This window comes from Lithobates pipiens, unplaced genomic scaffold, assembly GCF_037356315.1.
Source record: "Lithobates pipiens isolate NorthernLeopardFrog02 unplaced genomic scaffold, aLitPip1_a1.2 Scaffold_1, whole genome shotgun sequence".
Classification (NCBI taxonomy): domain Eukaryota; kingdom Metazoa; phylum Chordata; class Amphibia; order Anura; family Ranidae; genus Lithobates; species Lithobates pipiens.
In genome coordinates this window covers 136321688-136347441 of record NW_027507685.1, presented here as the reverse complement: position 1 = coordinate 136347441, position 25754 = coordinate 136321688, and the positions used below count along the sequence as shown (strand labels likewise).

General features: G+C 45.1%; 1 pseudogene; it reads right to left on the bottom strand.

Moving 5' to 3' along the window:
• Positions 1 to 25754, bottom strand: part of LOC143987416 (histo-blood group ABO system transferase-like) — a 209073-nt pseudogene that overhangs the window by 32746 nt on the left and 150573 nt on the right.

Genomic DNA, 25754 nt, shown 5'->3' with positions numbered 1-25754 from the left:
GTTCAGCCGAAAAGTCTGTCAGAACTCCGTCGGAATTCCAGCAGAACTCCGACGGAACTCCTTTGGAAGTCTGTCGGACTTAAGTCCTCTCGTGTGTACGGGGCATTAGACTTCCTTTTTCTAGTCCCGCCGTATGCACTGTACGTCATCGCGTTAGAAATCGCCGGACTTTCGGAGTGTCTGTGTGTGGCCAAGTCTGTTCGTTAGAAAGACCGGCGGCTTGTTTGCCGGACCAAGTCCGCCGGACAATTTGATCGCGTGTAAACGGCATAAGGATAAGTAATCCCTCTTCACTTCAACATGAAGCTCAAACCTCACAAAGGACAATCTATTCAGTGTTCCAGTCTATTTAGCAGAAACCCAACCACCATCTGGGCACCTTCTAAATATTCAGGCTTAATTTCTCCCACCCTAAATTCTAGTGCCGGGTACACACGATCAGATATTTTGGCAGACTTGGTCCGGCAGACCGGAATCTGTTTGACAATTCGATAGTGTGTGGGCTCCAGTGGACTTTTCTTTCCCAAAAGTCCGACTGTGAGGGCTTACCAAGGATGGAGTCCATGGCACAGAGATGTAGGCTCACCCTTGCAAATAGACACAGCTCACGGTAACAAAGAGATAAGCTACCTGGACTGTGCACGGGGGCTTGACAGGAATAGCCAAAGGATAGTCAAGGTAAAGCTGCAGTCAGGGATTCCAGAAGTCAGGATAACGATAAACAAAGCCAGGGTCTGAAGCCGAGGGTCAGCCTTGGAACACTGAAACTCTGCAACAGAAGACAGGAGCACAAGAACACTTGGCAAACATGACATAATTAGCTGCCAAAGCCCTCAGAGTGAGACAGGGTTTTATACCCAGCTAATCAGGTAACCTGCCTCAGCTGATCCAGGAGTGACAGGTACAAACAGAGAATTGCCCACAGTACTTTATACTAAACTAGGCATGGCTGGAAAGCAGGCTGAATAGAACTGAGGTGTGGCTCAGAGGTAAACAGGAGCAAGAACAGACAGTCATTAGTTCAATACCACCCAGAGCCACTTGGAGTGCGACCACAGCTGGCCGTCTAAAAGACACGGTAGGGACCGTGACACAGACGGACCTAGAAATAAAACATGTTTCAATTCTGTCCGACGGACTCTGCTTTCTAGCGTGCAAACCGTTTGTCTGTGTGCTAGTTAGGGATGAGCCGAACATCCCCCCATTTCGGTTCACACCAGAACTTTCCAACGGACCAACATTTTTGGCAAACTTTAGAAACCCATTGAAGTCTATGTGACTCGAAAGATCGAATTAAAAAGTGCTAATCTAATTTTAATAGCTAATAAGTAAGATATTGTCCTAAAAAGGGTTTGGGTCAATGTCAATTTTTTTTTTTTAAACTAACATTTATTGGGAGCACTGATTTCAATGACTATTAAACTGAAAAAAAAAGTGAAATATTCCTTTAAATATCGCGCATGGGGGGCGTCTATAGTATGCCTGTGAAGTGGCACGTGTTTCCCCTGTTTAGAACAGTCCCTGCACAAAATGACATTTAACGGAAAAAAAAAGTAATTTAAAACTGCTTGCGGTTTTAATGTCACGTCTGGTTCCGGCAATACGGATGAAAATCATTGAGAAAAAAATGGCATGGGTAGCCCCCCTGCCCATTACCAGCCCCTTTGGGTCTTGTACGGATATTAAGGAGAACACCGTACCTAAATTAAAAAAAGGAAAGGTGTGGGGCCCCCAGGCCCTATATACTCAGAACAGCAGTATACAGGCGGTGCAAACAAGACAGGGACTGTGTAGGTTTGTTGTGTTAAGTAGAATCTGTTTGTAATTTTGAACTGGTACATTTTTAAAGTGTAGCTCCAGTCAAAAAAATCTATTTTTAAGCATTTTGGAAAACATAGGAAGGGTTATCACCCGTGTATAATTTTTTTGTCCGTCCGTCTTTTTTCATCTCACTTCCTGTTGTCTCCTTCTGTTTGCAAGTAGGAGACGTTTGTAAGTTGGATGTTTGAAAGTAGAGACCTGCCCTATATGCTCTGCAGAAATGGGGGCCTAAGGTTTTAGTGTTGCCACAGCACTGTAAGCTCTCAAAGTGACTCTTAGTGGGCGCTGGAGCGCCCCGATGTGAATGATTATATCAAGAATTGTAATTACATGCCATTGTTGAACAGTGGTAGAAAAATTGGGCCTTTGGTGGTTGTGGTGCTGGTGCCACAACATTATACGTCATTACAGTTACTCTGGGTGGGTGCAGGATTGAGCCCTGCTGCAAAGCATTGCATCAAAATTGGGCCTTAGGCACTGGTTCTGGTGCCACGACACTGCAACCTCTCCCATATACTCTAGTTGGAGTGCAGGAATGAGCCTTGCTGCAAAGCAATGCATCCAAAATTGTAATTACATGCCCCTGTTAAACAGGGGCTGAAAAATTGGGCTGGTGGCATCACACAGAACTAAAAATGTTCTTCCAAGCTATCAGCAGGATCATTGAGAAGGAAGAGGATAGTCAGTCGACATAACAGGACAGTCACTCAGCGTCAGCATTGGCAGTCTTGAAGGGATGTGACATTTAAAAAAAAAATCTTCGGTTACATCAGCTTCAGGTGCTTGGTAGCTGGTGGTGATTCAAGACTGATTCATCTTTATGAAGGTCAGTCGATCAACCGAGTAGGTGGACGGGCACACCCTGTGATTGGTTACAAAGCCTCCAGCAGCACTGAAGGTGCGTTCAGAAAGAACGCTGGATGCAGGACAGGCCAGTAGCTCAATTGCATACTGTGCCAGCTCTGGTCAGTGATCCATTCTCAAGACCCAGTAAACCAGAGGATTTTCAGTGGGAAAGGTGTCCAAGTTTGACCTTGCCCCTAGGTATTCCTGCACCATGTAAATCAGACGCTGGCGATGGTTGCTGGAACTGATCATACCTTGGGGCTGTGGACTAAAAAATTGTCCAGGGCCAGGAGTTTGTAACCTCCCAGTCTCTGGAAATGCGTTGCACAGACCTTTCTGCAAGGAGATGTCTCATCCTCTGCGATGGCAAGATAAGGTCTGCAACCTTATCCTTGTACCGTGGATCAAGGAGAGTGGCCAGCCAGTAATGGTCCCTCTCCTTGATCCGAAGAATATGAGGATCCTTCCGCAGGCTTTGCAGGATCAGGGAGGCCATGCATAGGTTAGCTGAGGCATTCGGTCCGGAGTCCTCTGGGTCACTAAGGACAACATGATCCGCAGCCACCTCCTCCCAGCCACGTACAAGTCCACATGTTTCTTGGGACTGTAAATCATCCCTAAAAGACTGCTGCTGATGATGCTGAGTGCCAGGCTCCACCTTCATGCTGACACAAGCCTCCTCCTCCTCCTCCTCCTGCACGTCCTCTTCCTGTGTGATGGGTGGGACAGCAGGAACACTGTCTGGATAAAGGGGGCCTTGAGAGGCAAGGAAGTCCTCCTCTTCCTGCCTCTGTTCTGCCTCAAGTGCCCTGTCCATTATTCCACGCGTGTGCTCCAACAGGTGGACGCGAGGTACAGTGTCACTGATGCATGCACTGTCACTGCTCACCATCCTTGTGGCCTCCTCAAACGGTGACAGGACAGTGCATGCATCCCTGACCACTGGCGTGGTGAAAAAAACCGAGCTCCCCTGACCCTGTCTTGGTGCCGTAGTCACACAGGTACTCATTGATGGCCCTCTGCTGCGCGTGTAGCCGCTGCAGCATGGCCAACTTTGAGTTCCACCTGCTGGGCATGTCACATATAAGGCGGTTCTTGGGCAGGTTCAACTCCCTTTGGAGCTCAGCCAGCCGAGCACTGGTATTAAATGATCAGCAGAAATGCACAGACTTTCCTGGCCTGCCTCAGGACATCCTGTAAGCCCGGGTACCTGCCCAAGAACCGCTGCAACACCGGGTTAAGGACATGATCCACAAAGGGCACATGGGTCAGTTGTCCCTGTCAGAGGGTAGAGAGGAGGTTGGTGCCATTGTCGCAAACCACCATTGCTGGCGTGGCGTCAACCTCCTCTCGGCCTGCCCCTGCAGAGCTGACAAAATATCTGCCCCAGTGTGGCTCCTGTCCCCCAAACAAACCAACGCAAGCATAGCATGGCATCTTTTTGCCTGCGTACTTATGTAGCCCCTTGAACGCCTACGGAGCACCGCTGGTTCCGAGGACAAAGCACTGGAAGAGGCCATGGAGGAAGAAGAAGGGGGTGGAGGAGAGAGGTGTGTCACAACCAGTAGTAGCATTTTGGAGGCGTGTGGTGGGAGAACCTCCAACACTACTCCACTTTGTCCTGTATCCTTCCCAGCTACCAGAAGAGTGACCCAATGGGCCATGAAGGATAGGTAACGTCCCTGTCGATGCCTGCTGGACCATGAGTCTGCGGTAATATGCACCTTACCACTGATACCCCTGTCCAGCGAGGCATGGATATTGCCTTCCACATGCTGGTAGAGAGCCGGAATCGCCTTCCGTGAGAAAGTGGCGTTTGGGGACCTGCCACTGAGGATCCGCAACTGAAAAGGCAGCAGTTGAAGTGCTAGCAATTTAGCCAAGCTAGCATTCAACCGCTGGGCATGTGGACGGCTGGGAGTGAACTTCTTTCGATGGTAAAGCAGCTGGGGCATGGAAATTTGCCTGCTACAAGCTGCCAATGGGAGTGTGCATGCACAATGGACTCCCGTCCAACTCCACGGGAGTCCATTGTGCATGCACACTCCCATTGGCAGCTGACACCTAGGTGTTGGCTTACCAATCCATCCTGGCATGGCGTTGGGGCAGAGTGGACTGGACCTCTTGGGGGTTAAAAGTCAGGGGTGTGACATGGCTGAGATCACTTCCTTCACTCACCAATACTATGCACTTCACAAATTTCCATTGCTGTTCAGCTGTTTGTAGATCAAGGTAAATATGCTCTCCCCACCCTAGCACTCACCTGGTGCTTTACCTGCATTCCCTGCACTTTTTGTCTTAACCACTTTCAGACCGGACCAATTTGCTGGTCAAAGACCAGACCACTTTTTGCGATTCGGCACTGCGTCGCTTTAACTGACAATTGCGCGGTCGTGCGACGTGGCTCCCAAACAAAATTGACGTCCTTTTTTTCCCACAAATAGAGCTTTCTTTTGGTGGTATTTGATCACCCCTGCGGTTTTTATTTTTTGCGCTATAAACAAAAATAGAGCGACAATTTTGAAAAAAACACATTATTTTTTACTTTTTGCTATAATAAATATCCCCCAAAAATATATAAAAAAACATTTTTTTCCCTCAGTTTAGGCCGATATGTATTCTTCTACATATTTTTGGTAAAAAAAATCGCAATAAGCGATTATTGATTGGTTTGCGCAAAAGTTTACAAAATAGGGATAGTTTTATAGCATTTTTATTAATAATTTTTTATTATTATTTTTTTTTACTAGTAATGGCGGCGATCAGCGATTTTTATTGTGACTGCGACATTGTGGGGGACCCATCGGACATTTTTGACACATTTTTGGGACCATTGTCATTTATACAGTAATCACTGCTATATAAATGCAGTGATTCTGTGTGTAAATGACACTGGCAGTGAAAGGGTTAACCAGTGGGTGGCAGTGTAGGGGTTAAGTGTTCCTAGGGGTGTGTTACTAACTGTGGGGGGGTTGGGCTTTCATTTAGTGAACACTGATCTCTGCTCCAATCACATGGAGCAGAGATCAGCGTCACTAGTTGCTAGGCAGAATGGAGAAATGTTGTTTACACAGCATTTCCTCCATTCGGCCACTCCGTGAGACGATTGCGGGGATGCCCGCGGCGATCGAGTCCGCGGGTCCCGCGACCGGACTCACGGGGATCCCGACCAGCGTGGGAGCGCGCCGCCGGCGGCGCGCTCCCGATGGCAGGGCGGCAAATTTAAAGGGACGTACATGTACGCCCATTTGCCTGCCCGTGCCATTCTGTCGACGTACATCGTCGTGCGCTGGTCGGCAAGTGGTTAAACATTGCTTTACACACATCCTTTTTTCCTTTTTTTACCATAGGGGATGATTTCCCAAACAAACACATTTTTTCAGAATTCACTTCCCTATTCATGGTCTCTATGTCTGCTCCACTATTGGATCAAGTTAGTTCATATATGTTTCTATACAAATAATTATATAACTTGTTTACTCTGCTTATTTAGTAAGGTTTGACATATACATTTATGCTAGTATATACATGCTCTTATATAAACATTTTTTACTACATTATATAACTTGTTGTTCATCCTACTAAATTTGACAAATCATTGAGACATATACATCTATGTTTACAGTTGATATCTGTCAAATTACATATTGAGACAATTAGGACCATGCACCTTCACCCATGCCATGTCTTCCGCCTGGCATCCCTCTTGGGGGTACCTGTGTCCGTCTTCTCCCCCTCAGCTCCCGTACCATACTCTGTATACTGCCGTCCATTTGGGGGTTCAGCGATGGAAAACCTGGCTTCGTTCATTGGTAAGTATTGGGCCGTTTTGCCCTGGCCCATTCTGCCAGTGTCCTTACATTTACCACTGTGACACTTTTTTTGTCTATTTAGACACTTGATCTGCATCCACCCTTGATGAGCAAGCAATGATCTCGCAAAACGCGTGTCGGGTTATCTGATGCATGCATTGGTATATACTGCATTGTATAATGTTTTTATAATGTTTGGAACATGACTGCCAGATTGCTGTCCTTCTTGAGCATCCCCTCTATCTGCGCTCACGCTAATGCCTTTCCGCTAGCTGGGTAACATCATCAGAGCCTTCAAAACGCTGGGCATCCTCCTGGAGCATGTACCCAACACTGTGCTCAAACAGTTCGGGGGACTCCTCAGGAGGACATGGTGGGTCTAGGGAAGGAGTGACTGATGACATTGAGAGGAGGGAAGAGGACGCGTTGGCAGCTGCTTTGCTAGTACCCTGAGCCTGGGTGAAAGAGGATGAGGAGGATGAGGAGGGCTTGGTCATCCACTCTACCAAGTCTTCAGCATGATGTGGCTCAACATGCGCCCAGCTGTCCCATGGCAATGTGCTGATGATGATGCACCATGTCCACGACCAGCACTGTTGTCTCTAGACACAGAGCCTGCTTGCCCTCTTATTGGCTCGTGACTGTCTTCCTCTCCTTGTTGGCCTTCCAGACATAGTAATGGCCTGCAGGGAGATGGGAAAATCAGCAATTAGGTAGTGTATACTGTGCAGGAGGCACACAACACCCACTTTAACTCCTGCAGATGCCTGTATTAGAGAACACCAGCAATAAAGGGTAGCTACAGGTGTATACTGTGCTGGAGGCACACAACACCCACTTTAACTCCTGCAGATGTTTGAGAAAAGAACACACTGTCCCTGCCTATCCTTCTCTCCCTGCATGCCAGAACACACTACACAAGGCCGCCTGCTGGCGGGCTTATATCGTGTGGGGTGTGTACTAAATCCCCTGAGCTATAATTGGCCACAGGCATCACGCCTGTGGCCAATTATGGCTCTCCTCGCTGCCGGCGCTGTGATTGGCCAAGCATGTGCATGCTTGGTCATGCATTCGACTCAAACACCAAGCTCATCCCTAGTGCTAGTCTGATGGACCAAAAATGACGAATGCTCTGAAGCAAGTACAAGACGGAAGCGCTCAGTCTGGTAAAACTAGCGTTGGTATTGAAGCTAGCACATTCTTCACGCTGCTAATTCTGTGATCTTTTAATATAGCACATTCTTTTCTTCTTTATAATGCTAGAAGAAAGAAGTCGTTTTGCTGCTCATATTCACACAGAGTTCTCACAAACTTCATTCTTCATTATGTATCCTCATCTCATGACTAATATTCTAGTTTTTTAAAGCCAGATCTCCACAAACTTTACAATTCTTTCTAAGACTCATCTTTTATAATTTTAGATTTCAACAATATATCTTTTCCAATTTTTTTAAAAATTCTAGTGATTTCCATTTTTTTTTTTTGTTTCAAGTTACCACATTAACATTATTTACTTGTATTTTTTCTCAACCTTAATGAGGTTGGTGTCCCTTGTTAATTTGATATAGGGGTGTTATTTACAAAAGGCAAATTCATTTAGCACTACAAGTGCAAAGTGCACTTGAAATTGCACTAAAAGAGCACTTGGAAGTGCATTCACTGTGTCCGAGGGGCACATGCAAGGAAACTAAAAAAAAAAAAAAAAAACAGCATTTTAGCTTGCACATGATTGGATGTGCAGAGCTTTCCCTCATTTCAGATCTTCCCCTCAGAAGAGGAATGATTAAATCATTGATTGAAAATGCTTGCAATTCAAGCATTTTAGTTTACATCATTAATATTACAACAATCAATATTTTCCTAAAAAAATATACCTGACTCCAGCTGGGTGCATCCACTTCTTCAAGGATGGAAGGGCCCGGTTCATCCTGGGACACCTCAGCTGGGGTGGAGGGAAGGGTGGAGGGAAGGGTCAAAAGTGATTGCCTCGTTTGAGTCTGGTCATCGAGAAAATGGAGTTTGTTGAAGTACCACAGCTTGGGGACATAAACCTTCTCTGCTGCTGTTCCTGATTTGAGGGACTTCTGTATCTTATTGTGCTCCCTGTACATATTCCGCAAGATCCCAATTTTATTCTACACCAACTTAATGTCTGCCTGGGGGACTTGAGTCTTCACAAACTCCAGAAGTCTCCTCAATGTTGCCTTCCTTGCTTGGTTATACTCTACGTTTAAATAACCTTTCGTTAAAATCGTTCGTTTGCCAATACATACGATGTCTGTAAATATTGTTTGTTTGTCAAAAAATATGATGTATTTAGCTGGTACAGTACCTGCATTTTGGTATTGATAATTTGTGTTAAGAAGTTTAGGATATTGTTGTGTAGCTGTCTTTAAAACTAGAATGATTTTAAAACTTGATTCAGTATAATGTAAGGAGGGGACAGCAGCTGTTTCCACATCTGGACTCAGGAGCACTAGTGTAGTGTGGGACACCAGAGAACATTTTTTAGGGTAAACCACACATGGGCTCAAGGGGGTACTTGAGGTGTCTCCATCTGTGAAACTTGGGCAAAAAAGTAAGTATTGCATTTTGTTTAAAAGCAGTTCACCGGCCAGATTGCATACACCCGTTCGTATCCGGGTCACGATGACGTCAGCGTGTCAACCTCCCGACGTACGGTTCATCTATAACTGACGTCGTCTGGGGAACATTCCCCAGATTACGTCAGTTATAGACGGGAGGTTGGCGCTCTGACGTCATCACGACCCAGATACGAATGGGTGTATGCAAGCCGGCAAACTACTTTTAATGGATGCCTTTTTTCCACTTATTTGTTGTAAGTGCATATTTTTTATATTTAAATACATTTATCTATATGGATTCACACTATGGTTGGCTTTCTTCCATCCCTATGAGCCTTTGATTGGTATGTGCTCTGTGTACCTGCTGAGATTCCTGGTTTACCTTCGGTGCTGACTACAGAGAGCTGACGCTGCTGGTTTGGTGTCTGGATGTCAATCCATCATACAGGCTTATCCAAGCTTGCCTTCTGGTAAGCGCATTATTCATGTGATGGTGGATCACATCAAGTGGTGTCTGTTCATCAAGGATTTTTACTCACCCTACACTTGGATTCATTGGATTTTTCTTATTTGAACTTTCTCATTTTCACTTAGTTCTTGGTCACACATTATTATGTAAATTTTCATGTTTTGGCATTAGGTTGATTTATCACTTAATTTTAATTTGTTTGCACAGCTTTTTCCTGTATTTTGTTTTGTTTTTGTGTATATCTAACATTTTTGAGCTGCTGCTGTTAGGGTGTACAAGCTAGCGCGGTATTCTTTCCTATTTCTAAACTTAACCGAACGCACCGAAGAACAGTAAGGACTGTGAAGAGTGACCTGAAGAACAGGAACGAGCAGACCAAAACGGCCTGATATACAGGTACGAACTGACCAACAAAAGAAAACCAGATACAAACCCCACAAGCACAAACTAAACCGCAGAAAACAATCAAAATAAGTGTGAATTGTCTCTAACCAAACTTCTACTAATACGAGATAAACATGAGATAAACACAAGATTAGCAGAAGGAGCCCAAAGGGTGGTGTATTGGGGCTTGAACTTCCTTTTTCTAGTCCCGTCGTACATGATGTAAGTCACCACGTTCGAAACCGGCTGACTTTTGGAGTTAGTTTGAAATTCTGTTGGACCTCTGCTGCAAAGTCTGTCAGAAAGACTATTGGACCTAGTCCGTTGAAAAGTCCAATCGTGTGTACCCGGCATAGGAGCTTCTCCTAGAGACAGGGAGAAGCAATCAAGCTCTCAGCCTGTGGAGTGCTGAAAAGACCAAACTAAGCACTTTCTGTTCCTGTGATTACAGTAGAAGCCAAAACTAAATTCACCTAGCAGCCTAAATACTAAGGTGCTACACTTTTAAATAAGGCATGTCAAGGAATGTCTAAACAATTAATCAGCTATATCGATTGTTTAATCGATTTAATAACCACAGTGCTTCCAATATAAAAATAATTTCTAGAAATTAATTAAGCTGACTTTATTATTATTTTGCCATGCAGAAAGTCTTGAAAAACACACTATAAAAAATAAATTAATATTTGACAGAAGTCACTTTACAAATACCATAAATAATAGTCGGATGGGGGGGGGGGCGTGGCCTGGCTGAGCTTGATGGCGGTCGCTTAATCTCGTAGCTCCGGCATCCCAGGACGAAAACCTCTGTCTACCGCAGGTCTCTTTGCCCCTATTACACTCCCGACGATGGGTACAGCCTCCTGCACGTCCTCAGCCCCTCGATCTCGCTCCCCGCGAGAGAACGCAGCTGGACAAACGCTTCACATCATCCCAGAGATGTTCTGTGCACAGCGAGGAAACATGGTGCCTTCCCGCCACGGTACCTAACAGGCCTCAGACACTCGCTCTACTCCTCAGAGGATGATTGTGCCATCAGAGACCCTCCCGGTGGGGAATGCGGCAGCCCAAGGGACAGGCGATTCCCATGCACAGGAGATACCCTCCACACAACCGATCAGCATGAATGACTTGCGATCGATCGCTTCAGATATCAAAGACACCCTGTCAGCGGCCATCGCAGACCTACGGGTGGATATTAGAGGACTATCCGATCGCATGCACACTGTGGAAAAAATAACTGACCAACATGAAATAACACTCTGCAAAACTACAAGGAAACTGGATAACCACACATTACAAATGAGAGATATGCAGCGACATTTAGAGGATTTGGACAACAGAGGGAGATGCCATAATCTGAGAGTTAGAGGCCTCCCTGAATCGATTGAAACCGAACAGATTACTTCCGCTGTCATGACCATCTTTAACGATGTGCTGGATAGACTTCCCCAGACTAACATAGAGATAGAGCGAATTCACCGTGCATTAGGCCTAAAGGGAGAGACACTGACCCCCCACGAGACATCATTTGTTGTCTAGTCAGCTATCGTCTTAAAGAAGACATACTGAGAGCTGCTAGATCTAAACAGAACATAACGTATGGAACTGCACCTATTTAAATATTTCAAGATCTATCTGGTATTACCTTGCAACATCGCAGAGATCTACGTCCCTTGTTGGATGTCCTGAAAACCCGTGGTATAATGTACAAATGGAAATTCCCATTCTGCCTTACAGCATCACAGCTGGGCCGTACAGCACACCTTAAGGTACCGGAAGATCTGCCTAACTTTTGCGCTATTCTGAACATCCCCTTGGTTGAAGTACCTAATTGGTACGCTTCCTTTCATCTACTAATACCCAGAATGCCCAAACACCGCGTTGAACCGATGGAGGCTCAAGATTCCACCTTCCGCAGACGGAGATCCCGCTCTGGGCCCAGAGGACACCCGCTGACATCGCCCGCAGGGATCATAGCCCCTCATCTTCTCCACGCTCCCGACGGGCAAGGAGAGATTAATAACTGACCTAATGGTCTCATCGCTTCACTTCTCTTGCTGGAAGTCGGTAACCGACCCTCTGTTCATCATTCTGTTACCAAGTTGGGACCTCTCCCTTCCGCACAAGTTGTGTAAGCCTGTGATTGCTGCCCGTTGGCAAAGTTTATTTCACAGTTAATGCTTTTTATTTTGTGGTTCTCCCTCTGTGGTTGCCCGTTGCATATTTAAACATTTCTGACCACACCTTATATCTGCCCTATGTTACCGTCACTACTATACTCAAAACTTGCAACGTTTGTATTAAGCAAAATGGGTGACCATTATAGGACTTGGTGTCGGCCTTTCAACTTACTTTAAACTACAACTCCCATACTGCTCGGGGTCGGAAACAGCTTGCATTGCGATTGGTTGCCCTACATCTCCTTATATATCCAATTACATGCTATTATACTTAACCACGCACCGCGCTTTTAGAACTGAACTCTCCGGCAACCAAGTGCCTCTAAATCTAAATGGCAAACTTACATCAGTGGACTGCGGCTAGTTTAATTTAGCCTCCTTACCTTCCTGCCGCCGAACGTTAACATGGGCTGCCGACTTGTCATTTGTTGTCCCATAGTGGATGTGTGTATCCCGATTGAATGCCCACATGAAGCTTCTACGTTCTACATGTACGCATCGAGACGACTGGCAGTAACCCCCTTGAACATCGCGCTGCTGGGTTGCTTGCAATTCATGCTATTTAGCAGTCCGACACTCAATCTACAACTTATATTTGACATCGTTGAACTGTGACCCACTCACGGTCCAGGGAGACACAATTTCTTCTGTTTCAGTTCTATATTGGATTGGTTTCTACCGTAATACTGAAGCATCTACCATATAAATATACTTACCATATGACCCATATCTCCAATTGCCCTCTGGAACTGAATTTATGACGTATGTTTTGTAGATAAGTATTATTGTACTGCAATGCTGGGATCTGTTTTTATCATTTACAGCTTATTTTCCTATGATTTGAACTTCTTCAGAGACCAGTCCTTCATGGTAAAATACTTGTGGTATGTTATAATGTGCTCCTTCTGTTTAAGCCAAACAGTTCCAAGTTCTAAATACAATATTCGTTTTTCTTATGCTAATCCTCACGGGCTCTCAGGCTCTCATTTTATAGCTTATAGTTATCTGCTGGTTGTTTGATGCTTATTTTGTTGGTGCTCACACACTGAATTCTATACAGGTGCCATACACAATGGGAACCCTTTAGACTTCTACCCCATCGTTCTATTTTTCCCGTCTAGGTATTATACCTCACTTATACGTGGCACGTATCAGAGTCCTGGATTGCCATACGGACAATCATTCTATAGTTTCTCCTTGATCCCCCATTAGGTTAGGTTCTGGTCAACCCCAACGTGGGGTGGTACTCGGGAATCCCCTCCCATAGGGACGAGGGCTCCCTAGTTCATCCTACTCCACTCTATTTCGAGTACCACTAGAACAAGTGGTCTGACCCTCCCCCCCCCCCCCCCCCCCCACATACACAACAACACAAAATATTCTTTCCCCTCTTGAGTGTTTATTTAAGTTTCGGCAAGCAATTACTTAGTTTCATCACCCTCCTCCGCCCACACCCACACCTTTACCTAACCCACCCACTCTAACACGACCTGATGGAATTGCACTCACGACCGGATAACCCCTCATCTCTCTACAATGGCGAACAGTACTAAATTTTACTCGATAAACGCTAGGGGTTTAAACATTCCCGAAAAACGATCCAAATTGCTTTATACTCTGCGCCGATCACGCGCACAAATAGCCCTCATACAAGAAACCCATTTTCGTACTGATTCCATTCCCAAATTACAGGATTTGCATTACCCTACTGTTTATCATGCTACCAATGATGACACAAAATCCAAAGGAGTTTCTGTGTTAATCTCAAAACACTGCCCCTTCACTGTCACAGCAGTTCAAACGGACCCACAGGGTCGATACATATTCCTCAAAGGACACCTCCACAACAGACCTCTTACTATAGCCAACATATATGCCCCAAATGTCCGACAAGTACCATTCTTCAGAGAAACTCTCTCCCAACTTACCGCCTTCCAAAAGGGGATTCTTATTCTTGGTGGAGACTTTAACGTACCGTTCAACCCAGCCCCAGATACCTCCAACGGTACCTCGTGTCTCACTTATAGAGCATTACGTGCCATCAAATTACAACTCCAATCCTTAGCCCTACAAGAACACCTGGCGTACACTACACCCAAATACTAAAGACTTCACATATTATTCTCCCCCCACAAAAAGTACTCCCGAATAGATCATTTCTTTCTCACACAAGCTGATATATGCTACTTAGAACAGGCATCTATTGAACCCGCCCTTTTATCAGACCATAATCCGATCACCGTCACACTCACTTTGACACAAACACCCCCTCGACCATCTGTTTGGAGACTAAATGACTCTCTTCTATTAGATACTGAAAACAAACAGTCCATTACAGATTGTTTACGACATTACTTCACAGATAACACTTGTGCGGAGTCTTCTAGAGAAACCATCTGGGCTGCACATAAATGTGTGGTACGAGGTATGTTTATCTCCTTAGCCGCAAAACGGAAAAAAATAAGAGAGGCACGTATTGCCGCCTTGCACCACCAGGTTCAAATTCTGGAACGGGGTCATAAGCTCTCACTTGCCAAATCCGGTCTTACTGAACTTACCAAAGCTAGGGAAGAGCTACTTGAAGAATTACAAAAATCGGTTAAGCGCAAATTTGCTCTCATGCACAAACTGTTTTACGAGTTTGGGAATAAGGCTGGCAAGTTCTTAGCGAAAGCCCTTCAGAAAAAAAAGATGTTACACACTATACACAAAATTGTATCCCCAACTGGGAATTCTATTGTTGCACCAGATGCCATAGCACAACAATTTGTACAATATTTCCACTCACTCTATAATTTACCACAGGACTCTCCCACAGCATCTACTTCCACTAAGAAAGATCTTATACAAACCTTCCTCTCACAATACTCCCCGACACCCTTAAACACACTTCACATATCCTCATTAGATGCTCCTATCTCCTTGACTGAAGTCAACATGAGGAGGTAAAAGATATAGAATTAAGGATAAGCTATGGCGCTAAAACCCTGTGCATGTGCAACTCTGTGCATACAAATATGTGCTTTAGATATAACCGTGCTAACAAGAATATTACTTATCAATATCCATATAAAGTGCTGGTGCTACCGTACAGTGTGTGTACAGTGCTGCATATATACTACTAATGTTATAAGTATCATATACATAGAAAATCCCAAATTAAACAAGAAATTACAATTATACAAGATTGCTGTGCAAAAGTGCAAATCAATTGTTCTCAGCAGTCCTATAAAGAATCGTGCAGCAACATGTGCAAAAATGCAAGAAATTGTGCAATAAAATGTGCAAAAAATAGTCCCAAAGAGCGTCCTTCAATATAATTTTTTTTTTAAATCGCATTCAGAAGTAGCTAAAAAGTCGCATATTGCAATATTTCAAGAGGTAGTGGTAGAACAAGGTGACTAGTGCAAAGAAGGCAATATAGAGGGAAAACACTCCTCCCTGGTGCGCCACTCAGTGCTGTGGGAATATAGTTGCGCTCACCAGAACAAACACCCTCATATAGTTAAACGAGCCTTCACAGTATAAGCCACTGTGCTGCTACTTAGACACTGCTGCTGGTGCACTGGGGGAATGTTCACTCTTCACTTCCAAGTATGCTCCGTAGTTATATGCATAAGGGAGGAGAGAGAAGCATATCCATGGTGCAAATCCGTCTTTTTAAAACATCTTTATTCCATTATAAAAAGAAAATTACTCACAAAGTGTTTAAAATGGTTTGCGTGTATAAACGAGGAAAAACAAACTCCGCCGGCCGTTGCTATTACTGGCAATGGAAAGGTGCACCTCAGCTGCATATTATAAGTCCTTCCCTGAAATTTTGTTCCCACACTTTACTGAGACCTTTAATGCCCTTCCGCAGTCCACTAGACAGAATTTGGACCTTCTAGAAGCGCATATTACCTTAATACCTAAACCAGATAAAGATCCCTCCTTAATTCCTAACTACCGCCCCATTTCTTTACTCAATGTTGATCTGAAGATCTATGCGAATCGTCTGTCACCCCTACTCCCTGATTTGATCTCTACTGATCAAGTTGGTTTTGTCCCTGGCAGGGAAGCCAGGGATAACACCATTAAAGCCTTAAACATCCACCACTGGCTCACGACTTCCCGTACAGAGGGCTTCTTCCTTTCATTGGATGCTGAGAAGGCGCTCGACAGGGTGGCTTGGGATTATATGATCTTAACGTTACAATTTATTGGAATCCCCCCTCGGATGATACAAATGATAATGCTTTTATACTCAACCCCTACAGCGAGGATAAAAGTTAATGGCCACTTGTCGAACGCCTTCTCCATTACTAATGGCACGCGCCAAGGATGCCCTCTTTCCCCACTCATTTTCTTGTTAACACTGGAACCCTTTCTTCGCATGCTCAGAGAAAATCAAAATATAGAAGGGATAATGGTCAAAAACAAAACATACAAAATCGCCGCCTACGCAGACGATATCCTGCTTTTTCTATCCAACCCCATTATCTCCATACCCAACCTTCTACACAACTTAAATACCTTCCACTCGATTTCTAACTTGAAAATTAACTTAGACAAATCAAAGCTCTGCCTGTCACCCTACCAGAACGGCTCGTAACGCAATGTAAAAGGAATTACCCTTTCCAATGGGAACGCCATACTTTAACATGCCTGGGTATTAAACTTCCTAACTCTCTTTCCCAATTGTATGAACACAATTTCGGCCCTATGCTCCTGAAAATACAAGAAGATCTCTTGAATTGGCATAAAACGTCCTTCTCATGGTTTGGGAGGATTGCAATACTAAAAATGAACATCCTCCCCAGATTGCTTTACTACAAACTATCCCCATTGAACTCCCCAAATCATTTTTTAACACATACAAAACAATATGCAGAAACGTTATATGGTCCCATAGATCTCCAAGAATCAGCTGGGCGAAACTTATCCTTCCCAAGACTAAAGGGGGCCTAGGGTTACCACACATTCACACTTATTACCATGCTAATCTATTAAATATAATAGTGGACTGGCATCTACATCACCAATCCAAAGCGTGGGTCCAGATAGAACAAAAAATGACTCCTCTCCCGTTGATTAACCTGCCATGGCTTCCCAAACCTACTGTCCCTGCAGTATGTTTGTCACACCCCTTGGTTGGACCCTCAATTCGTGCAATACACCAAACATCTCATACCCTTGGCATGCAGCTACCACATGGCCCAATGACTCCTCTATCTGACAACCTGGAATTTCCCCCCGGCATATCATCCGGCGGACCCTCACGAGCACAATCCCAACCCACGTATAGGGCACATCAATTCTTTCGACACAAAACATTGCTTTCATACCCTGAAATGGCAGCCAAATTTCCGGTGCCATTCTTTAAATTCCTACAAATTCGAAAAAAATTTCACTCGACCAAACCAATCTCATGCTGGAGTAGGGAACTTACCCCCTTTGAAACTGTGCAATAATGCAGAACCCCAGACACATATCATTTCCACTATGGTTACATTGCTCAATTCAGATAGTTCCTCGCTCACCCCCATGTTGCAGTTGTGGGAGACTGAGCTTCGTACTACCTTGACTGAAGATGATTGGACCTCGATTTATAACCCCACGCACAAAGGCTCAATAAATGTGTCTACACAAGAAAATAGATTTAAAATCTATTCAAGATGGTACCGCACCCCCGACAAAGTGCATAAAATATTCCCAGACGTTTCCCCTATATTTGGCGTTGTAATTCAGCAGTGGGCTCTTTCATACATGTGTGGTGGGATTGCCCGTTGATTCAGACATACTGGAAAGAAGTCCATGATAGAATTACTCAAATAACAACCTACCAACCGGAATACTCTCCAGCTCAATACCTTCTGCACCACACTCCAATACCAAACCGTAGCTATAAGAAATCACTGACTCTACATTTGATCAATGCAGCCACACAATGTATTCCCAGACGCTGGAAATCGATATTACCCCCCACTTTAGCAGACTGGTGCCGACAGATTGACAGAACCGAAGAAATGGAAAGACTCATCCATCAATCACATGATAAACACACCAAATTTACCCAAATATGGGCATGCTGGATTCATTTTCGGTCCTCCTCTGCATATTCATCTTTGCTTCAACCTGATCTAAGACACTCCGCACCAGTTTAATTCCGTCACCCCTAATACCCTCTACATTCCTTTCCTTCCCTTCCCCATCTCCCCCCCATCTCTCCTCCCTTATCGCTTTTATTTTAGAAGACTCTTGAAATTTCTATATGCATTGGCCTTGTCCACATGTCCTGTTGTTGCAACAATGTGTGGTTTTCAGATGCACCAACTGTTAGTTGGAGACCACTTTCTGAAGCCTACATAAATATACACGGCAAGACTCCCACCTCCACAGCGAGTTCCCAGTAGGGGTTGATGGATGGGAATCACAGGACCTGTTTATAGCTCTGATGGTCTTACAGACACAACCCTTAGAACCTCTCCGACTATTATGGCTAACTGAGCTGGAGTCTTCACGACTTTAGACTTCTCAAATTGTACATCTAAACTCCCACGTACTGCACACTGCACGTACTGAGGACCGGCGCTCCATGAAATCCCCACTCATTACCCAAGAGACATGTTCGACCCCTACATGTTTTACACTTAGCTGCCTCTCCTGTTAAGAATACCACAGTTGTACAGCTAGCTTTCAACATGCCATATTCACCCGGTTTACATTATAAAAGCAAATATCAGCCTAAGGTGATAATACCAATAGAAGATATACTGATATTTCCGTGTTTATGGCAGTTGCTGATTGAATGTACATATGATTTTGTTTAATATTACTGTATTTACATTGACTGTATTGTTACTTACACTTTAATAAAAATGTCTGAAAAGAAATAATAGTCGGATTGGGACATGCATAGAAACTAAGATATTTGCAATGAAGTAAAACTATCTGTGATGGCAGAATATATATTGGGTAAATTCAATAATTAATTTCCCCTCATAGACAGCTTAACCATTGATAACTACAGTACCTAGCAGACAATCTGCATAATCTGCGGAATCCAACTGTTAATCTCCTGCCAGAATACATAAAACTGTGTTCCAATAAGGCCAAAGAAAGGGCCTATTGCCCTACTGATTTAAGAAAAAAACGACAAAGAAAATAATATATTATAGTTGCCCTCTAAGGATACCAGGAAGGCTTTTAGATGGCTGATAACAAGACCCAAATATTCCTGCCGATTAATGGGTGGAGTTTTTCTTCCCCAAAATGTTGTCTAGCTATGCTGGAGCTGTGTATCCTGGCTTCACTGAAGTATGTCCCCTTTCAGATGACTAGATGTGATTGTGATCTTCTGTCTACTTAACTTGTTCTCTCCTACGCGTTTCGGAGCACTGAGGATCTCCTTCTTCAGGGGAAGGTATACAGTATGGAGTACAATTCTAATGGGATATAAACAGCAGAACATTAGGGCGATGGAATAGCTCACAGAGAGGGAATATTGTTCTCTATAATATTATACTTACATATCAATATCTAATATTGTATGCAGATGAAATGATGTTGATTGAAAACAAATAGGGCAGGTCGCAAAATGTGAATGGCTCTCCAAATTCCAAGGCTTCCACTGCTACAAGGTATTGAATAGAGGCTTTCATTTATAAATTATACGCAGCCAAAAGATGTTAAAGGCCCCAAAGGGAAAACCCGCCAAGTGTGCACGAGAGAGGCACTGAGGCGAAATGTCCATGCTCAACCTTGAAAAGAAAAAAAGTAATAGGTATAATAGGGAATTAAAGTGATGATGATAATATAATAAATTTTAGTCATGTTGAAGTAGTATCCACTACTGCGTAAAGGTCAGGCCAGCTCAATACAAAAGTGTGTCTATAATGATACCAAAAATAAATAGAGATGGCTTTGCAGTTCGCCCGGCGGTCGATTCGCGACGAATTTTGCTTGTTCGCGATTCGCCAAACCGTCGGACTTCTGGCGCTGTTCGCGGCGGACATATGCTTTTACATTTTGAAGAACTTTGACCCATGACACATCCATCATGGGGTATAGGACAGCCAATTGAGACATTTCATCACATGGACATACCACCCACCTTATAAATAGACCTGATCTGGCGGCCATTGTACATTCTGTCTTTTGTCAGTGTAGGGAAAGGAAGCTGTGTGGAGCAGGGACAGTCAGTCTAATCACTAGCTATTACTATTAAGTCCACAAAAGTCCTTTTAAGGACTGGTATAGGTGTGCAGTATTTAGGGTTGTAATGCACTTATAATATACTTTCTTTCAAATATAGAAAGTATATTATGGTGCACTGCTGTGCTGCTGAGTGCTGACCGATTCTGAAGCTGTCTTTTATCAGTGTAGGGAGGGGCAGTTTGGTGTTTGGAGCAGGGACAGTCTGCAATTCACTAGCTACTAGCTATCTACTACTAGGTCCACAAAGGTAATTTTAAGGACTGGCATAGGTGTACAGTATATAGGGTTGTAATACACGTATAATATACTTTCTTTCAAATATAGAAAGCATATTATACTGCACTGCTGTGCTGCTGACTGATTCTGCAACTGTCTTTTATCAGTGTAGGGAGGGACAGTTTGGTGTTTGGAGCAGGGACAGTCTGCAATTCACTAGCTACTAGCTAGCTACTATTAGGTGCACAAAGGTCCTTTTAAGGACTGGTATAGGTGTACTATTTGGTGTGCAGTATATAGGGGTGTAATACACGTTTAAAAATACTTTCAAATATAGAAAGCATAGTATAGTGCATTTCCACTGTGCAGTATTGTGACTGCTGAGCGGTTCTGCAGCGATACTACAAAGAGTGACAAACGCAATTAGAAAAAAGTATTATAACTGGTGTGATAGACCAGTGGCCCTCCATTGAAGCGGGATGTTATATATCTTCTTCCACATATACTGCACTTCTCTAGAGACTTTTGTCACAGGGTCATTTAAAAAATGACAGGCAGAGGAAGAGGCAGGCCCTTCCACAGGGGTGGTAGGGGTAGGGCAGGAGCAACAGGCTTGAGCCAAAGTGGCAAATTGCAGAAGGTGCGTTTGATTACGTCAAAAGACACACCAGACTTAGTTGAGTGGCTCACTCAGCCTTACTCTTCTGCACCCTCCTCATCCTCTCGATCTGCACCCTCTTCTTCACTCTCTGCTGTGTGCACCCCCTAAGACACTACCACCAACACCACCACTACCACCATATGCCCTCCGTTTGAGTCACAGGAATTATTTTCTGATCCATCACAAGACATTGCCGATGCGCAACCACTCTTGGCATTGGATCAGGAAGAGGAGCTAGCAACAACCGCCATTCAGCAGTCTGACGACAGTATCCAGACAGTAGCCCAAGGAGGAGGTTGGTCCCAGGTGTTGCTGCCTACTCTGAGATCTCTAATTATAGAGGTGGGGAAGGTGACGTCAATGATGACATGTCTAGTGATGTCACGTGGGTGCCCACAAGAGAGGAAGAGGAGGGGAGTTCAGAGGGAGATATGGACCAGCAGATAGGGAGGAGAAGCAGGCGGAACTTAGATTGCACAGGATGGACAAACCAGACTGCTAATGTATCAGGAGCGAGGCATCAACCATGTACGGTCACATCTGGCGCTCCCAGGACGCCAGTACATGGCTCCGCAGTGTGGGCTTTTTTTAACGTGTCCGCTGCTGACAATACTGTTGCCCACTGCAGCCTTACCAGTCAACGCATAAGTTGTGGTAAGCCCAACACTCACCTAGGGATGACTGCCTTAAGAAGGCACATGAGCTGCAATCACCGAGCCCAGTGGGAGCAACGGAACCCACAAAGCCACACTCCAGGCTCTCACATCCAGCCTCTTCTACTTCTCCTTCTCCTCTCTCCTCAGAATTGTCCTCCACTCCACTTTCCATTATGCCCTCCTCACCTTTTTCTGGAAAAGGCAGGTTTCTGTGGGCCAAATGTTTGAGCGCAAAAAAATGATGACTTGCCCAACGGTTGACCGCTGGCTTGTCAGAACTGATAGCCCGCCAACTACTGCCATATAAACTGGTGGACTCAGAGGCCTTTCGAAAATTTCTGGCCATTGGAACACCACAATGGAAGGTCCCAGGAAGTAAGTATTTCTCACAGACGGGCATCCCAGAGCTATATAGCCATGTTCAGTGGCAAGTGAAGGTATCTCTGGCACACATTGTCGGTGCCAAGATACATCTGACCCCAGACACGTGGTCTAGCAAACACGGGCAGGGAAGGTATATAACTTTTACTGCCCACTGGGTGAACCTTCTGACGGCCGTCAAGCATGTAACCCGTGGCACCCATGTAGATTTGGTTTTACCGCTATGGATTGCGTGCAGGCCTGCCTCTTCTTATCCTCCTCCTACTCCATCCACCCTCTCCTCCTCAGCTGACTCCTCCTTTTCCGCTGCTACCGTCTCTTCCGCTGTGCCGCCCAAGATCTCCAGAACCTATTCGACATGTGTCAAGGCTGGCTTAGCCCTTCCTCCTCTGGGCTGGCCGCTCAGCTGTCGACTAATTGCCAGATCTCCTCTCTTTCCACAGTTACCAGCTGTTCCCGATGATGCTCGCCTGACCTGCCTATTTAAAGCCTTCCAGCTCACTCTTTCCTTTGCCTTCACGTTGGTCACATCACTAGGTACCATCTTCTGCTGTTTGTTTCAAGACTGGCTTGCTGACATCCCTCCTGGCTTCTATCCTGCTTGCAGTTGCCCTTCTTGGATCCCTGACGTCTGGACTGGCTGATTACCCAATCTGGTTTATGAACTTTGGACTGGCTGACTACCCGATCTGGCTACTGGACTCTGGCTATGCTTGACTACGCTTTTTCCTATTTACCTTTTTATTTTTACTAATAAACAAGTGTGATTTGATTGTACTTCTGTCTCTGTCCTGACAGTATGCAAAGGCCACGAATTCAGAAGATACTTGTTGGTAATATTTTTTCCAGATTGGGTGAGCAAGTTCACCGCATGGATCAGTTTGCCTTGGCATTACAACCGCTCCTGAATCGCGCGGCTTACCTGGAATCCCCCACGGTGGCTGCACAGGTACAACCTGAGTCACAGGCTGTCCCTTCTGCTGCGCCAGTCTCTGTGCAGGCACCCGCCTCGAGTATTACCTCTATAAGAGGTATGTCTGGTTCTGCTCCGCTTCCCCAGCGATTTGGGGGTGATCCAGTTCAATACAGAGGGTTTCTCAATCAGGTTGAGATATACTTTGAAATGCTGCCTCAGGCGTTTCCCACGAACAGAAGCAAAGTAGGTTTTGTGATATCTTTGCTTTCTGAGAGAGCCTTGGCCTGGGCTAACCCTCTATGGGAGACGCAAAAACCTGTTGTCTTGAGTTACCCTCAGTTTTTAGCCTCCTTTAAGAGGGTTTTTGATGTTCCCGCAAGCTCCGCTTCTGCTGCCAAGTGCCTCATGTCCATCAAACAGAGAATGAGAACTGTTGCAGACTACGCCATTGAATTCTGTATTCTGGCAGCAGAGGTTGCTTGGAACAATGAGGCCCTCGTGGCTGCTTTTTCTCATGGTCTCTCGGATTCCATCAAGGATGAGATAGCAGTCCGAGATGTACCCACTGAGTTGGAGAGCTTGATCTCGTATGCCATCCTCATTGACTCCAGACTCAGAGAAAGACTTTCCCTAAATGAGCGCTTGTGGAAGCCTCCTGTACGTTTGCCTCCGAGCTTTGTAGTCCCACTCATGCCTCCCTCACCGCCCATGCCTCCTGGTACCGAGTTGGTCAGTGAAGATGAACCCATGCACCTGGGCTTCACACGTCTCTCTGCGGATGAGAGAGCCTTTAGGAGGAGGGAGAGATTGTGCCTTTATTGTGGCCAGGCAGGTCACTTTTTGAAGTCTTGTCCTACCCCTCCAGGGAACGCCCGAACCTTGATGTCCTGTCATGGACAGACCTTAGGTGGCGTTGTTTTTCATCCCCAGTTATCCAGAAGGATAAGCCCCTGGTTTTGGTCACCCTTTCTTGGGCTGAGTCGTCCATCGAGATACAGGCTCTAATCGACTCTGGGGCTGAAGGCCTGTTCATTGATGCTGCTTTTGTTTTGCAGCACTCGAATTCCGCTGCAGCTGCGTGACACTCCACTTGCCATTGAGGCTCTTGAAGGGAGACCTTTACAGCCTGCTCATGTGACTCATGAGACGGTTCTGTTGTCCATGGCCGTAGGGGCTCTTCACCATGAGATAATCCAATTCCAAGTTATTTCCTCACCCAGATTTCCGCTGGTTACTGGTTATCCTTGGTTACAGAAGCACAACCCCTCTTTTGATTGGCTCAGTGCTGAGGTTCTCTCCTGGTCACAACAATGCAGTGAGACATGCTTCCTAAAGGTATCCAAGGTCCTGTGCACCGCTTCACTCCCCTCTCTGCCGGAGGAGTACCGTGATTTTGGTGATGACTTTGATAAAGGTCAAGCCGGTAGTTTGCCTCCACACCGGCCTTATGATTGCCCAATTGACCTTCAACCTGGTGCCATACCTCCTCATGGCCGGGTTTACCCTTTGTCGGTATTGGAGGATAAGGTCATGGAGGAGTATGTTGCTGACGCACTTTCTCGAGGTTTCATCCGCAAGTCCTCGTCTCCTGCTAGTGCTGGTTTCTTCTTTGTGGAAAAGAAGAGCGGTGAACTGAGACCTTGTATAGATTATAGGGGTCTCAATCGTGTCACGACTAAGAATGCCTACCCGGTTCCGATGATTACAGAATTATTTGACAGCCTCAAGGGAGCAACGGTTTTCACAAAGCTTGACCTGAGAGGGGCATACAATATCGTGCGCATTAAGGAGGGTGACGAGTGGAAAACTGTGTTTAATACCAGAACAGGCCATTATGAATACCTGGTAATGCCTTTTGGCCTTTGTAACGCCTCGGCAGTTTTCCAGGAATTTATTAACGATGTCCTCTGAGATTTATTGCAATTTTGTGTGGTGGTTTATCTCGATGATATCCTCATATTTTCCAAGTCCCTGGAGAGCTACCACACAGATGTCTGTCGTGTATTTCAGAAACTAAGGGAGAACAATCTCTATTGTAAACTGGAGAAGTGCAAGTTCCATCGTGAACAGGTTAAATTCCTGTCATTTCCACTGCTGGTTTTTCGAAGGACCCAGAGAAACTGTCGGCAGTCCTACAGTGGCCTCGACCCGTGGGTTTATGTCCTCTGCAGCATTTCCTGGGCTTTGCCAACTACTAGCGGAAGTTTATTCGTAACTTCTCATCTCTGGTCAAGCCTCTAACTGATATGATAAGAAAGGACGGTAACCCACAGAGTTGGTCTCTGAAGTCCATTAAGGCCTTTGAGACTCTCAAGGCTGCCTTTATTTCTGCTGCTGTGTTAGCACATCCTGATCCTACATTGCTTTTTATCCTAGAAGTTGATGCTTCTGAGACTGGGGCTGGCGCCCTTCTGTCTCAAAGTCCTGACTCTGAGAGCGCTATGCATCCGTGTGGTTACTTTTCCAAGAAATTGTCACCTGCTGAATGCAATTATGAGATTGGTGACAGAGAGCTGTTGGCGATCATTTTAGCCCTGAAAGAATGAAGACATCTCCTTGAAGGTACCACTGTGCCCATTCTTATTCTTACTGACCATAAGAATCTTACATTCTTGTCTGAGGCTA